The following is a 14,929-nucleotide window of genomic DNA, read 5'->3' on the forward strand; positions in this document are numbered from 1 at the left end:
AGATGTTGGTCCCCAGGTAAGAATTAAGGCACAAACTGCCTCTGCTCTTGAGTCCCCAAACTTCCAGGTGGGAAGGGGGCATCTGTCACCACTGTCCTTATATTGGTCATGGTTTTTCAAAGAAATAGAATTAATAAGGTCTCTCTCTCTCTCTTTTCTTTTAAATTTTCATTCTGAGTTTATTTAACATTTCATCCAGTTGAAATGAAATAATATATGGACTCCAACACTGGCTAGACACTGTGCTAATACTAAAATAAGAGCTGCCAGTCAGTTTATACTTATAATCATAATTCTTTATGTTACCCCCAATATTAATAACTATTTACCTTTACAAGCTTATTGCACTTCATGTGAACTTTTCTCCAGAAAAGGTATTCCTAAGAGATCAGGTATATCCGAAGAATACCAAGAAGAGATAAGAAAGCCTTCCTTAGTGATCAATGCAAAGAAATAGAGGAAAACAACAGAATGGGAAAGACTAGAGATCTCTTTAAGAAAATTAGAGATACCAAGGGAACATTTCATGCAAAGATGGGCTTGATAAAGGACAGGAATGGTACGGACCTAAAAGAAACAGAAGATATTAAGAAGAGTTGGCAAGAATACACAGAAGAACTGTACAAAAAAGATTTTCACAACCAAGATAATCACGATGGTGTGATCACTCACCTAGAGCCAAGCATCCTGGAATGTGAAGTCAAGTGGGACTTAGGAAGCATCACTACAAACAAAGCTCGTGGAGGTGATGGAATTCCAGTTGAGCTATTTCAAATCCTGAAAGATGATGTTGTGAAAGTGCCACACTCAATATGCCAGCAAATTGGAAAACTCAGCAGTGGCCACAGGACTGGAAAAGGTTAGTTTTCATTCCAATCCCAAAGAAAGGCAATGCAAAAGAATGCCCAAACTATTGCACAATTGCACTCATCTCACATGCTAGCAAAGTAATGCTCAAAATTCTCCAAGACAGGCTTCAGCAATATGTGAACCATGAAATTCCTGATGTTCAAGTTGGTTTTAGAAAAGGCAGAGGAACCAGAGATCAAATTGCCAACATCCTCTGGATCATGGAAAAAGCAAGAGAGTTCCAGGAAAACATCTATTTCTGCTTTATTGACTATGCCAAAGCCTTTGACTGTATGGATCATAAGAAACTGTGGAAAATTCTGAGAGAGATGGGAATACCAGACCACCTGATCTGCCTCTTGAAAAACCTATATACAGGTCAGGAAGCAACAGTTAGAACTGGACATGGAACAACAGACTGGTTCCAAATAGGAAAAGGTGTATGTCAAGGCTGTATATTGTCATCCTGCTTATTTAATCTCTATGCAGAGTACATCATGAGAAACGTTGGGCTGGAGGAAGCACAAGCTGGAATCAAGATTGCTGGGAGAAATATCAGTAATCTCAGATATGCAGATGACACCACCCTTATGGCAGAAAGTGAAGAGGAGCTAAAAAGCCTCTTGATGAAAGTGAAAGAGGAGAGCGAAAATGTTGGCTTAAAACTCAACATTCAGAAAATGAAGATCATGGCATCCAGTCCCATCACTTCATGGGAAATAGATGGGGAAACAGCAGAAACAGTGTCAGGCTTTACTTTGGGGGGGCTCCAAAATCACTGCAGATGGTGAGTTCAGCCATGAAATTAAAAGATGCTTACTCCTTGGAAGAAAAGTTATGACCAACCTAGATAGCATATTCAAAAGCAGAGACATTACTTTACCGACTAAGGTCGGTCTAGTCAAGGCTATGGTTTTTCCAGTAGTCATGTATGGATGTGAGAGTTGGACTGTGAAGAAGGCTGAGTTTTCGAAGAATTGGTGCTTTTGAACTGTGATATTGGGGAAGACTCTTGAGAGTCCCTTGGACTCCAAGGAGATCCAACCAGTCCATTCTAAAGATCAGTCCTGGGTGTTCTTTGGAAGGACTGATGCTAAAGCTGAAACTCTAGTACTTTGGCCACCTCATGAGAAGAGTTGACTCATTGGAAAAGACTCTGAGGCTGGGAGGGATTGGGGGCAGGAGGAGAATGGGACGACAGAGGATGAGATGGCTAGGTGGCATCAGCAACTCGATGGACGTGAGTTTGAGTGAACTCTGGGAGTTGGTGATGGACAGCGAGACCTGGTGTGCTGTGATTCACGGGGTTGCAAAGAGTCGGACATGACTGAGCGAATGAACTGAACTGAACTGAACTGAACTGAAGAGATCAGCAAAGACTGCCAATCTTGGTCCATTTTGTTCCTTTTGATAAACCATGATTCAACTCTACAGTTTATATTTCTCTATAAAAGCATCAATTTCAGAAGCTTCAGCAGATAACATTTAAAAAGACACATCTCCAGTCTCATTATCCCTTTTGTCATGAGGCTCTGGTCATCTCATACTGGTATGTATTAAACGTTTGGTTAGCTTGTCAGTCTTCCAACCAGTCATTCGCTTTTCAATGAAGGTTAAGACTAACATGGAGCTGCCAGTTATCCAGGGCTGAGAATTCTGAGGTTAATTGGGGGTGGCAGGTGGGGTGTTGGAAGCTTCAAGGCCTTGAATGTGAAAGTGTTAGTGACTCAGTTGTTAGTGACTAGTCTGACTCTTTGGGACCCCATGCACTGTAGCACGCCAGGCTCCTCCGTCCGTGGAATTTTCCAGGCAAGAATACTGGAGTGGGTTGCCATTTCCTTTTCCCTCTCATCTATCTGCCTTTCTATTGAGAGAGGGGAGAGTGAGAGAGATTTATTCTAAAGAATTGTTTCATTGTGAGGACTGGTAAGTGTGAAATCTATAGGTCAGGCCAACAGGCTAGAAATTCTTTTAACTAGTGATGTCTCAGTCCTAAGTTCAAGCTGCACAAGGCAGAAGGCAGGAATCTTAGGCAGGAATTCTATGTTTCAGTCTCCAGCTGAATTCCTTCCCCTGTGGCAAAGCTCAGTCTTTGTTCTTATGGTCTTCAACTGATTGGGCAAGACCCACCCACATTATGGAGGATAATCTGCTTTACTCAAAGTCTACTAGTTTAAATCTTATTTATAGCTACAAAATGCCTTCAGAGCGTCATCTAGGCTGGTGTTTAATCACCTGACTAGACACCCTGACCTAGCCAAGTTGACATGTAATGTTAACTGTCACACCCCTCCCGGCTTGACTTGAATCCAGAGGACAGATGAGCCTGGATCCTTTTTTCAGGATACCCACTGACCCCTGCCAGGCATCCTTTTCTGTTCTCTTTCATCCCAGCCTATGGGTGGTCAAACATTCTTCTATGGGACAGCAAAAATTGGCTCTCACTTTATTCTAAATTTTTTCGAAATCTGTTGTTTATGGTATAGAATGTGTATCCCTGGATCCTTCAGGACTGTAGCTTCTGTGACTCAAAAAGATTTTATTGTCAGCTATGCTTTCTCCAGTGAGCTGCAAAGAGTATCTTTGAACTCAAAAGCTGAGGGTTGATGGCCTGGTTCTGCTGCATCATCCCAGCAGAAAGGGATCCTATAGGGAACAATCCTGTGATGTCTAAGCTGCCTCCTGAACCAAGGGAGCAGCAGAGGGCACAGAAAGGGCCGTGGGAGGGAGAACGCCAAAGTCAGCCCATCGTCACGTCAACAGCTGCGTTTCTAGGACAGCAGACTGACCGCTGGTGTGTTATGTTCTTCTGGGCAAGAACCTCCTCTGTGGTCACTTCTGCATCTCATTCATCTTCATCAAGCACAGTTATATTGGACTGAAAAGAAGCTGAATGGAATGGAAGGAAGTTTCCGCTTTTTCCTCACACCTGATGACTGAATCCGGCTAAGAGATATAGTATGCTGTTTTTTAGTTGCTAAGTCTTGCTCGACTATTTGTGACCCCATGGACTGTAACCCACCAGTCTTCTCTGTCCATGCGATTTCCCAGGCAAGAATATTGGACTGGGTGGCCATTTCCTTCTCCAGGGGATCCTCCCAACCTGGGGATCAAACCTGTGGCTCCTGCATTTGCAGGTAGATCCTTTACCACTGAGCCAGCAGGGAAGCCCAAACCAAGTATATATTTCCTTAAATGAAAACCTAAATTTCTTGCTCATCTGTGGCTGGCACTGTTCTCTACAGTAGCTGAATGTTTTCTTGATCATGGAGACCAAGGACTGAATGAATTTGCACCTCTCTCTTCATAAAGCCCTTGCTGACAGTTCGATATACAGCCAAAATCCATCTATTTTGTCACTCGAATCAATTATTATAATGAAGTTTCAAAAAATAGGACTTTTGAATCACAGACATGGAATGGAGATTTAACTGTCTCACTTATAGTTAGTCCTCTGTGTCCTTGAATGAGTTTCTAATTTGTCTCACCAAAAGCTGGCTCTGTGAAATACAGCGGATTCTTTAATTGCTGATGGAGACTTACATAAATCTCAGGCTTCAGTTCTTTGTTCAAAGACATGCCATCATCTAGAACTAGCACAGAGGAGGCTCTCCGTGGTATTTTTGTTGAATGAAGGAATATATGTTAATAATACAGATGCTCATGTAAAATATAAATAGTCAGGGAGCCATTGGATGGGGAAGCAAACATCTGTGTGACTTACATCACTAGGCATTGTTGGCCCACATTGTACCATATTCATTTCCCAACCTTGAGGGCCATTTACTCAGTGAATGAATTTTCAAAATCTCTAGGAAGCAGAGAGGAATTTTCAAAATCTCTAGGAAGCTCCCAGAACTGAAAGAAAGGCTGCAGAATTTGACTCAGAGAAAGAACAATGACCCAGGAAGACTGAGCAGCAAGGCTGGAGCCAAGGGTCCTCCAGGATGGTCATTGTTGCTGGCACTGTGGCCCCTCCTAGACACCAAGTGCCAGTACTGACATGCCTTGGGGGCAGAGACCATCCTGATATCTGACTTTGTGTGGCAGCCACTGCGAGCAATTTTCCCCACCATCCTGGCGTTTTTGGGTTACCCTCCTGGTTGCAGAGACTCGGCCAGGAGGTTCTTATTGGCTGGGTAGAGGTTATACGCTCACTCAGCAGCAGTCAGGGTGGCACCCCAAGTCTGGCTGTCCACCAAGAGTCACACAATTTGGGGATTTCCACTCCAGAGGAGTTGTATTCAGAACCCTGGTAAGCAAAACCCCCAATGCTATTCACTGCTGTGATGCAACTGAGTCATAAACAAATGTAATTTGAAAAGAATGGAATCAGCATTAATACCGATGACAGGAACATTATATTTATTATGGAGCCACTTAGCACTGGGGGATTCCCAGGGGCCGCACTGGAAAATAATCCCCTTACCAATGGAGGAGATTCGGGCTTGATTCCTGAGTCGGGAAGATCCCTTGGAATAGGAAATGGGGACCCACTCCAGTATTCTTGTCTAGAAAATTCGATGGACAGAGGAAACTGACAGGCTATAGTCCATGGAATCGCAAAGAGTCGGACACAACTGAGCATACACACACACACACACACACACACACACACACACACACGCTCTTAGCACTGAAGTGGTCTTGTAATAAACACTTGACAAACATTGTCTTTTATTGTTATTTTATTATCTTCGTTATCAACAGCATGGAATTGTCCAGATTTGAAAAATAGTAGGTAGTTCCTAGGCTGGCCAGGAACTGGTAACATTTCCTGGTAAAATTGTGAAATGGGAGATTAGCCTTAGGCATTCACCTCCCTGCCTTTCCAACACTCCCATCTGCCTCCTCCCCTCCCCTACTTTCTATCCCACATTGCCTCTTCCTCTCTCCCAGAGCCATTTAGTCTTGTTCTTGTTGGTGGTCAACTAAGGTTTGTCAGGGTCATTAAGGCTGAGAATGGCTTGAATGCAAGCTCTGCAGAGCTATTTGTATTTATTACCGTGAGCTTGCAAAGATGTTAAAGTTTGTAGGACCAAATGAATGAATCTTTACTTGTGACATTTACTGCTGAGGAATAACTAGCATTCATTAAGTAAGCTCTTACTTGTTGGCACTGAGCTGAATGCTGTGTATGCATTACCCTCCTAGGCACAGATGCATCTGATCCTCACAACTCTTTGAGGCAATTACTGTTATTATTACCACCCTGATTTTCAGATAGAAAAAATGAGGCTTAGAGTTAAGGCTTGAACCTGGTTTTGGTCAATCTGCAGCTCATACAGGGAAACTCTAGATCAATAGTTCCTAGTGGCCAAGTTCTCATTTTTCCTCTTTTTTGAAAATTTTTTGTTATTCGTTAATATTCAGTACTCAGCTAGTTGGGTGGAATAAATCCTCACCAGACTTAGTTCATGCAATGGACCAACTCTAGTGGCTCTAGTGGGGAATTCTGAGCCAGGGGTGTAGGAGCCAGAAGAGTCTGGTGTCATCTTTTGTGTCCGCAACCCAGCAAGTGATTCAATATCTGCAAGCCTCATTGTTTCCTCTGTTGAATGGAGGATCTGTTTCCCAGGCTTGCTATGAAGATTAGGAACTGAGCAAGGGAAAGTGCCGGGCACACAGTAGGTCCACCATAAGTGGGTGCTGTCACACTTAAGAGAAGAGAAAACCCAAATCAACTTTCCAGGCAATGGTCAAAGATGGCAGCTTTTTACTTGTGCCAAAGAGGTTCAGGGAAAGGGGCTTTCCCAAGTCGTCATCCATCTACTGTCCATTTAAAGGTTTTTCTCAATCTATTCTGGATGGTTTCATTAAAAAAAAAAAAAAAAAGACACACAACATGCCTCCTTTTAAAAGATAAATTGCTAAAAATATGACCTTTGTGTTCTAAAACAGCTTTTATCTGTGCAAACAAAATATTGGAAATGCTGAGAAAGCCTTTTATGTGGAGACATTTGCTACAGACTGGCATAGGCAGGGTTGCTGTTTAGTTACTCAGACATGTCTGACTCTTTGAGACCCCATAGACTGTAGCCCTCCAGGCTCTTCTGTCTGTGAGATTCTCCAGGCAAGAATACTGGAGTGGGCTGGCATTTCCTTCTCCAATAGCCAGGGTAGATGACCTTTTAATTGACGGTATACCAGGCTCTCAAAAATCAAGTTGAAAGTTAATTTGTCAAGTAATGTTCCTTTAAAAAGATGAAATGGAGGAGATGGCAACCCACTCCAGTATTCTTACCTGGAAAATTCCATGGGCAGAGGAGCCTTGCGGGCTACAGTCCATAGGGTGGAAAGGAGTTGGACATGACTTAGTGACTGAGCAATCAAAGAGTTGGAAGTCATTGTCTCTTTATTTCTAATAACAATATTATTGTTGTTCAGTGGCTAAGTTGTGCCAGGTCCGGCTCTTCGCAGTCCCATGAACTGCAGCACACCAGGCTTCCCTGTCCTTCACTGTCTCCCAGCTGTGCTGTGCTTAGTTGTTCAGTCATGTCCAAGGCTTTGTGATCCTGTGGGCTATAGCCCTCCAGGCTCCTCTATCCATGGGATTCTCCAGGCAAAAATACTGGAGTGGGTTGCCATTTCCTTCTCCAGGGGATCTTCCCAACCCAGGGATCAAACTCAGGTCTCCCATATTGCAGGTGGATTCTTTACCATCTGAACCACCAGGGAAGCACTGTCACCCAGAGTTTGCTCAGACTCATGTCCATTGAGTCCGTAATACTATCTAATCATCTCATCTTCTGTTGCCTCCTTTTCCTCCTGCTCTCAATCTTTCCCAGCATCAGGGTCTTTTCCAGTGAGCTGGCTCTTCGCATCAGGTGGCCAAAGTATTGGAGTTTCAGCTTCAGCATCAGTCTTTCCAATGAATATTTAGGGTTTATTTCCTTTAGGATTGATTGATTTGGGGTATACCTTTTTTGCAAAGTATTTGTTCCCTCTTTTAAGACTATCTCTCATTCTTGGTGGCTCAGATGGTAAAGCATCTGCCCGCAATGCGGGAGACTTGGGTTTAATCCCTATGTCAGGGAGACCCCCTGGAGAAGGAAATGGTAACCCACTCCAGTGCTCTTGCTAGGAAAATTCCATGGATGGAGGAGCCTGTCCATGGGATCACAAAGAGTCGGACACGACTGAGAGACTTTCACTTTCACATTCCCATTCTTCCAAGCATTTCTGGGACTTTGATATAGAAGCTATTTCACTGTGGGTCAGGGCCTCTGCTGAGATAACTCAGAGAAAGAGACTAGCCTCCAAGACTCACAAAGACGTACTAAGAGTTCCTGAAGAAGTGAAAGGGTAAATGTTGGGTCTGATATTATAGGCCACTGAAAATCCATTTGTGGATTAACCATACCACTGAGACTTCCTGCTGAATTCCCTGGCTGAATCTGCATGGAAAACAATGGTCAATTCTGGTCATCAGTGGGAACACTTGCCCCTCAGTTTTTTGGGTCACTTGAAATAGACTTTAACTTCCTTACATTTTTTGGTCAAGCCACACATTTCTTTCTTTCTTTTTCTTTCCTTTTTTTTTTTTTTTTGATGGACCATTTAAAAAATATTTATTGGATTCATTACAATATCAATTCTGTTTTAGGTTTTGGCTGTCAGGCCTGTGAGATCTTAACTCCCAGACTGGGAATCAAACCCATACCCCCTGCATTGGAAGGTGCAGTCTTAACCACTGGAAAGTCCCCAGCTGCACATGTCAACTTGACATCCTTTTATTTTACAACAACCCTTTAGCTTCTGGACCTCCCTGGGGGACCTAGGCTTTTCTGCAGCCTTGCTTGTGACCTTATTTCTAAGTATGTCTTTCGATACGAAATTTTCTATTCTTTTGGTGACCATTATCTATATAATTATTCAGATTTGTTATTTAGCGTGTGTGCTTAAAAAAAAAAATCCAATAGAATGCATGACTGAGTGGGTTTCTAGAATGTTCCATTTACTGATGAGTTTGTTACCCCAACATTCAAGAATCCTGTTTTTTTCTCAAATACACTGTGGCGATGAGTACAGATGGCCCAGGGTTTGGCCAGCATCCTATGTCTGTCTGAAGGCATGAACCCAGAACATCTGCCATTCGGGCCACATCTAGCCTGGAGCCTCTCCTTTAATATACCCCGAAGAATGTACTTCCTCTCCCAGGAGAGGGTCCCCTTCTTTTCAGCCCTGTATGTACAGCCCCTGGGATGTCCATGGAGTCAAACCACACAACTGCTCTTGGTGTCCCTATCCCTCCACCCAAAGTGCTCCTGACTCTGGAGACCCTTCCTCAGGATCTTGCTGCCTTGAGATAACATGTACAGTCAACTTCAAACTGAAGGAAATTGCTGCATCCCCATATATTTTTAGCTTAGTCTAGGTGGAAGCCATGAAACGCTGATTTTTTTTTTTAAATTTTTCATTTTTTTGCCAGGAGCACATAGCTGCCTTTTTAAATTATTTCAGCTAACTTCTGCTGATGGTCTGTGGATAAACAGAAGTGCCAGTTGAACTGAATTTGTGGGGTGATTTCACATAAAAGAGGCATGGCTCAAGCGGGAGGTCTGTACTCCAGAGCGTCTAATTAGGAAAACCTAACCACAGCCTCGGTAAATATCTCCCAGGGAGCTTGCATCTGGGCTCAATGCATCAATTGCTTATTAAAGATTCATAGGTTTTTGTGAGTCATTAAAAACTATGGAACCATCATAAAGGCACGTTCAGCTCTTGGAGAGAATGGAAGGCATGGTTTGGGGTTTAAAAGCCTTTTGCTATGTGTGTATGTGTGTGCATGAGTGTGTGACAAAAAATATTCATAGGAGACCTTTGTTTCACATGCCTCCTGCCTTGGCCCCCATCCTATATTCTGCATCTTGCTTTCAGGGACCTACATGGAATTTCATGCCTATAGGTTCTTGATATTTTGCTGAATGTTATGCTTGGAATACTAATATCTACTAAACCTTTTACTATGTTAAGTAAGCAACATTTTAATCCAGAATTTCTGAAAACTGGGAAGCTTTACAGGCCCACAAGGTTCATGTCAGTTAATGGCATGTGGGTTTCCTGAAGAACTGACAGAAAGACGGTTGGGGTCAGAGTTGTCTTGCTGCTGCTGCTGCTGCTAAGTCGCTTCAGTCGTGTCCGACTCTGTGCGACCCCATAGACGGCAGCCCACCAGGCTCCACAGAGTTGTCTTAGCCCCACCCAATACCTTAGTTTCTTTATTGTTGTTCAATCGCTAACTCATGTCTGACTCTTTGCTACCCCATAGACTGCAGCACGCCAGGCTCCCCTGTCTTCCACTCTCTCCTGGAGTTTGCTCAAACTCATGTCCATTGAGTCAGTGATGCCATTCAACCATCTCTTCCTCTGTTTCCCACTTCTCCTCCTGCCCTCAATGTTTCCCAGCATCAGGGTCTTTTCCAATAAGTAGGTTCTTCATATCAAGTGGCCAAAGTATTGGAGCTTTAGCTTCAGCACAAGTCCTTCCAATCAGTATTTATGGTTGAATTCCTTGCTGTCCAAGGGACTCTCAAAAGTCTTCTCCAGCACCACAGTTTGAAAATATCAGTTTTGGGGTGTTCTGCCTTCTTTATTGTCCCCTTCATGGATCACTCCCTTGTGGTGGCAAAGGGGATTGCATAACCCAATGAAGCTATAAGCCATGCCCTGCAGGCAGGGCTACCCAAGATGAATGGGTCATAGTGGAGAGTTTTGAAAAAAACATGATCCACTGGAGGAGGGAATGGCAAACTGTTCCAGTATACTTGCTATGAGAATCCCATGAACTGAATAAAAAGGCATTTTTGTATTTGCACGTAAAAATTGGGACTTGGGAGCAAACCTTGAATTAGGTACCACTCAGACAATTTTTCACTTTACAAAAGGGTTTTGATGAGGTAAAAATCCCTAAGAATTAGACTCAAATAATGGCATTTTAGCTTCCTTGAGAATGAATGAGCGAGGCCTTTGAGATCAGAGGGGACTGCTCCTTGTCCTTCAAACCCCAGGATGTGGACTTGCTACTGCTGTTAATTCTGATGGGATGGGAGGGGCTGGCAGAGCAGCCCACACTCCCCTATTAAGAGGGTCAGGGTCAGCAGGGACTAATGAGAAGATGGGGACAGGAAGACTAAGGGGAAGGTTGAGAGAAGCTGATGGAAAAGTGCAGCAACCACAATAGCACAGAACACAGGGAAAGAGCCCAACCGAGGGGAAAAGGGTGCTTAGAATCAAAGGGAGGCTTTGCAACAAGACACTGTGAGGATGCAACTCCTCTCGTAAGATGAACTATTGATACATTCTGGAGCTTTTCTATTCCTGGATGTCAATGAATATGACTGGCCCAGTCAGAGACCTAGCAGTCTTCTATGGGTCTATCATCCTGGCCTTGGGGATCCTCACTTACAATGGACTTGTCTCAGAGCTGATCCAAAGTAAAGCCATAAATATCCATCCTGATCCAATATCAGGATGTATATTTATTTGTTTTTTTTTGCTTCCACATTCCTTTCAAGAACAAAGCTTTCATGGGCTTGGGGCCTTGTCTTTCATGTTCATTGTTGGGGATGGAATATCCAGTTCCTATCCTCAGTGTCTGACAGGTAACAGGCACTCAATAAAGGTGTGATAAATGAAGAAATGAGTGGTGGCAATTAGGCTTTGTCTGTATTTTGTTCAGATTTAAATCTCTGCTCATATTATCCGTGGAGCTCACCTGTTGGATGTTTACTCACATGAGTGTTATCTTCCTTAGTGAGAAACAGCAAAGTGATGCCATCATTATTTTCATTTTCTTCAGGACAGTTCAGTTCAGTTGCTCAGTTGTGTCTAACTCTCTGTGACCCCATGGACTGCAGCACGCCAGGCTTCCTTTTTTTCAGGACAGCATCACATATTTTTTTAAAATGAGACTCTTGTCTTTGGAGTGAGACTGCTGCTGCTGCTAAGTCGCTTCAGTCGTGTCGACTCTGTGCAACACCAGAGATGGCAGCCACCAGGCTACCCCATCCCTGGGATTCTCCAGGCAAGAACACTGGAGTGGGTTGCTATTTCCTTCTCCAATGGATGAAAGTGAAAAGTGAAAGTGAAGTTGCTCAGTCACGTCTGACTCCTAGCGACCCCATGGACTGCAGCCTACCAGGCTCCTCTGTCCATGGGATTTGCCAGGCAAGAGTACTGAGGGAAGTGCAAATACAAGCTAAGTCATTTTCTGGTTATGCCTGACTTGGAAGAAGTCTCTTGACTTATTTTAGCCTCAGTTCTTCATCTAAGTATGGAGAGTAGCATCATTTATGCAGATTAAATGTAAAGCAATACCATGCATAAACTCCTAGCACAGTGCCCGGGGTGTACAAGGCACTCCGTGATCGTGATCATCACTGTTGTGTTTGTGCGGCTGGTTCCTTTCAGGTAGATGTTTTAGCATAAAATATCTATGGCTCTTCTTGAGAAAAATCCCACTTTATTGGCAGGTGTTTTAGAAGATGAGATGAGAAAGGCCACTGGGGTGGGAGTACAGACGTCACAGCCATATTCCAAATTGTAATGGGGTGCTCCTTTGACAAACTTCTAAGCACTACTCCGTCCTTCATAATCAAGCACACCTTCATGCTTGCCTGATGTTGAAGACTGAAGATCCATACATTTTATTAATTCACATACTGACTGTAAAGGGTGGGGAATATCCTTCTTTCTGAGTCCCAGGGGAGGAGTGCACTGTGATTAACCCATGCTTTTCCTCTAGCTATCAGAGAGATCCATTTTTCCTTCTTCTTCCTCACCTCTCCTAGGCAAACTCCTCTTAGAAAATGGTAACCATATCACAATAGAGGAAAATTTCACAAAAGGAAATCCATTGTAGTGGCTTTATAGCCCACTTGGAAAATCTGTGCCCTTTCTCCAGGGGTTCAATCTTTTTACATTCTGAACTCTATGGCTGGCAGTGAATTTCCTTCGTCTATTGCAGCACAAAGCTTCTGTTGGCAGAAGCAATTTTTTGAAGCTATAAAATTTTTGGCAGAGTTTGAGAAACACACTGACCATTTCCAAATGGCCACTCCACTAAGTCCCAGGAAACAACCAATTTGGTCCAGGCTCCACTGACTGCTAACATAAAATTGGAATTTATGATACAGTGCAGAGTCTAATGATCCTGAGAAATAAGGAAGAAATTGAGATGAAATTCTCAGCTCTACAGGCTAAGTCTTCCAGCAAATGGATACAATCCTGTCTCTTATTGTGAACTAAAAGACTGATTTTGAAGATCTAGAAGTTTCTGTTGATGCTACTTAAAAGAGGCTGGGTCCAAAATTATCGAGTGCTCTATTTGTAGAACAAATGGAGTTTTAATGGCCTGCAGTGCCACTTGAATATTCATGCTAATAGATATTTTCCATTTAGGAAATAAGTACATGGTAACCAAGAATTAATTCCGATGGCTGGCCATTGTTATAGGCAACTAATTTATGCTGATTCTTGACTAGAAGAAACAAATTGCCACATCCATTAAGGGAATTAAAGAAAGCCATCTTTTCTCCTTCACCTGCACTGCCCCCTACACCACATCTGCTGAGCTTTCAAACATCTAGATGTGTTTACCAGTTTTATTCCGACCATTAAATGCTCTGGTTTTTGTTTACTGTTATTCAGTTAACAATATAGGAACCCAATCTGAAAAGCTTCAGTATAAAGAATCGAATACTTACAACACATTAACTAGGTCCTTCAAATAAGAGAGACACTTTGCAGAAAATCTTGGAGGTCCCTGTTGTATGGACCAGTCCATTCTAAAGGAGATCAGCCCTGGGTGTTCATTGGAAGGACTGATGTTCAAGCTGAAACTCCAATACTTTGGCCACCTGATTCGAAGAGCTGACTTATTGGAAAAGACCCTGATGCTGGGGAAGATTGAGGGAAAGAGGAGAAGGGGACAACAGAGGATGAGATGGCTGGATGGCATCATCGACTCAATGGGCATGAGTTTGGGTTAACTCCGGGAGTTGGTGATGGACAGGGAGGCCTGGAGTGCTGCAGTCCATGGGGTCGCAAAGAGTCGGACATGACTGAGTGACTGAACTGAACTGAACTGAATAGTATAGATCAGAACTATTGTCATTGAGCCTAATTAAGTATGTAGATATCAAAATGTATAGAAGTGAAAGCTGTCTGTTTTTCATAATCAGATAAAGCAGAAGGAAAGAACTCTGAAGAAAAAAGCAATGACTTGTTAATTTTCCAGTTTTCAATCAGGATTTTAAGAAATATGTCTTGACCTTCCAGCCTTCCCTTGAAATCAACACGTTAAATATCAGTCTCTGCTTACTGAGCTTGTCTGAAAAAAGTGCTTTTCTTTCTTTTGTTTTTCAATCACAGCAATTCCTTAAGTGTTACGCTGTTTTCTGTTTTTCTTTTCAACTGAGAGTTACAGTCTTAAATAGGTTTCCCTGACGGCTTAGGTGGTAAAGAATCTGCACGCAATGCAGCAGATCTGTATTCAATCCCTGGGTCAGAAAGATCCCCTGGAGAAGGAAATGGCAACCCACTTCGGTATTCTTGCCTGGAGAATTCCATGGACAGAGGAGCCTGGCAGGCTACAGTCCATGGGGTTGCAGAGAGTCAGACCTGATTGAGAGACTATCACTCATTCGCTCACAGTCTTAAATAAGATTACCTGGACTGAGAGTCAGGCTGCCTGAGTCTTAAGTCTGGTTCTGCCATAAACTAGTTTTGAAATAGGAGGGAAGGAGGCATGGCACAACCTTTAAAAGAATGACATGGCTGTTGAGATTGGGACATAAACTGGTTAGAACCAACTAGGTCCAAAATGGTGAAGGATTCAACTTCCAGTGGACCTTGAACCTCATTATATGCTCATTGTGATACCTTATCATATAAGTGACACACTCACAGGAGCTAGGACAGTTTGGAGGCCAACCGTAAAAGGCCAAGAAGAGGGTAGTGACCCAATTCCTGGAAATCCCCTCCCCTTCCCCCAAATAGTTGGAACAATCCTCCCACTCATTAGCCTATGAAGTAACTGAGCTTTGTAAAAACTAACAATCCTTATGCTGGGGCTTCT

This window comes from Capra hircus, chromosome 1, assembly GCF_001704415.2.
Source record: "Capra hircus breed San Clemente chromosome 1, ASM170441v1, whole genome shotgun sequence".
Taxonomy (NCBI): domain Eukaryota; kingdom Metazoa; phylum Chordata; class Mammalia; order Artiodactyla; family Bovidae; genus Capra; species Capra hircus.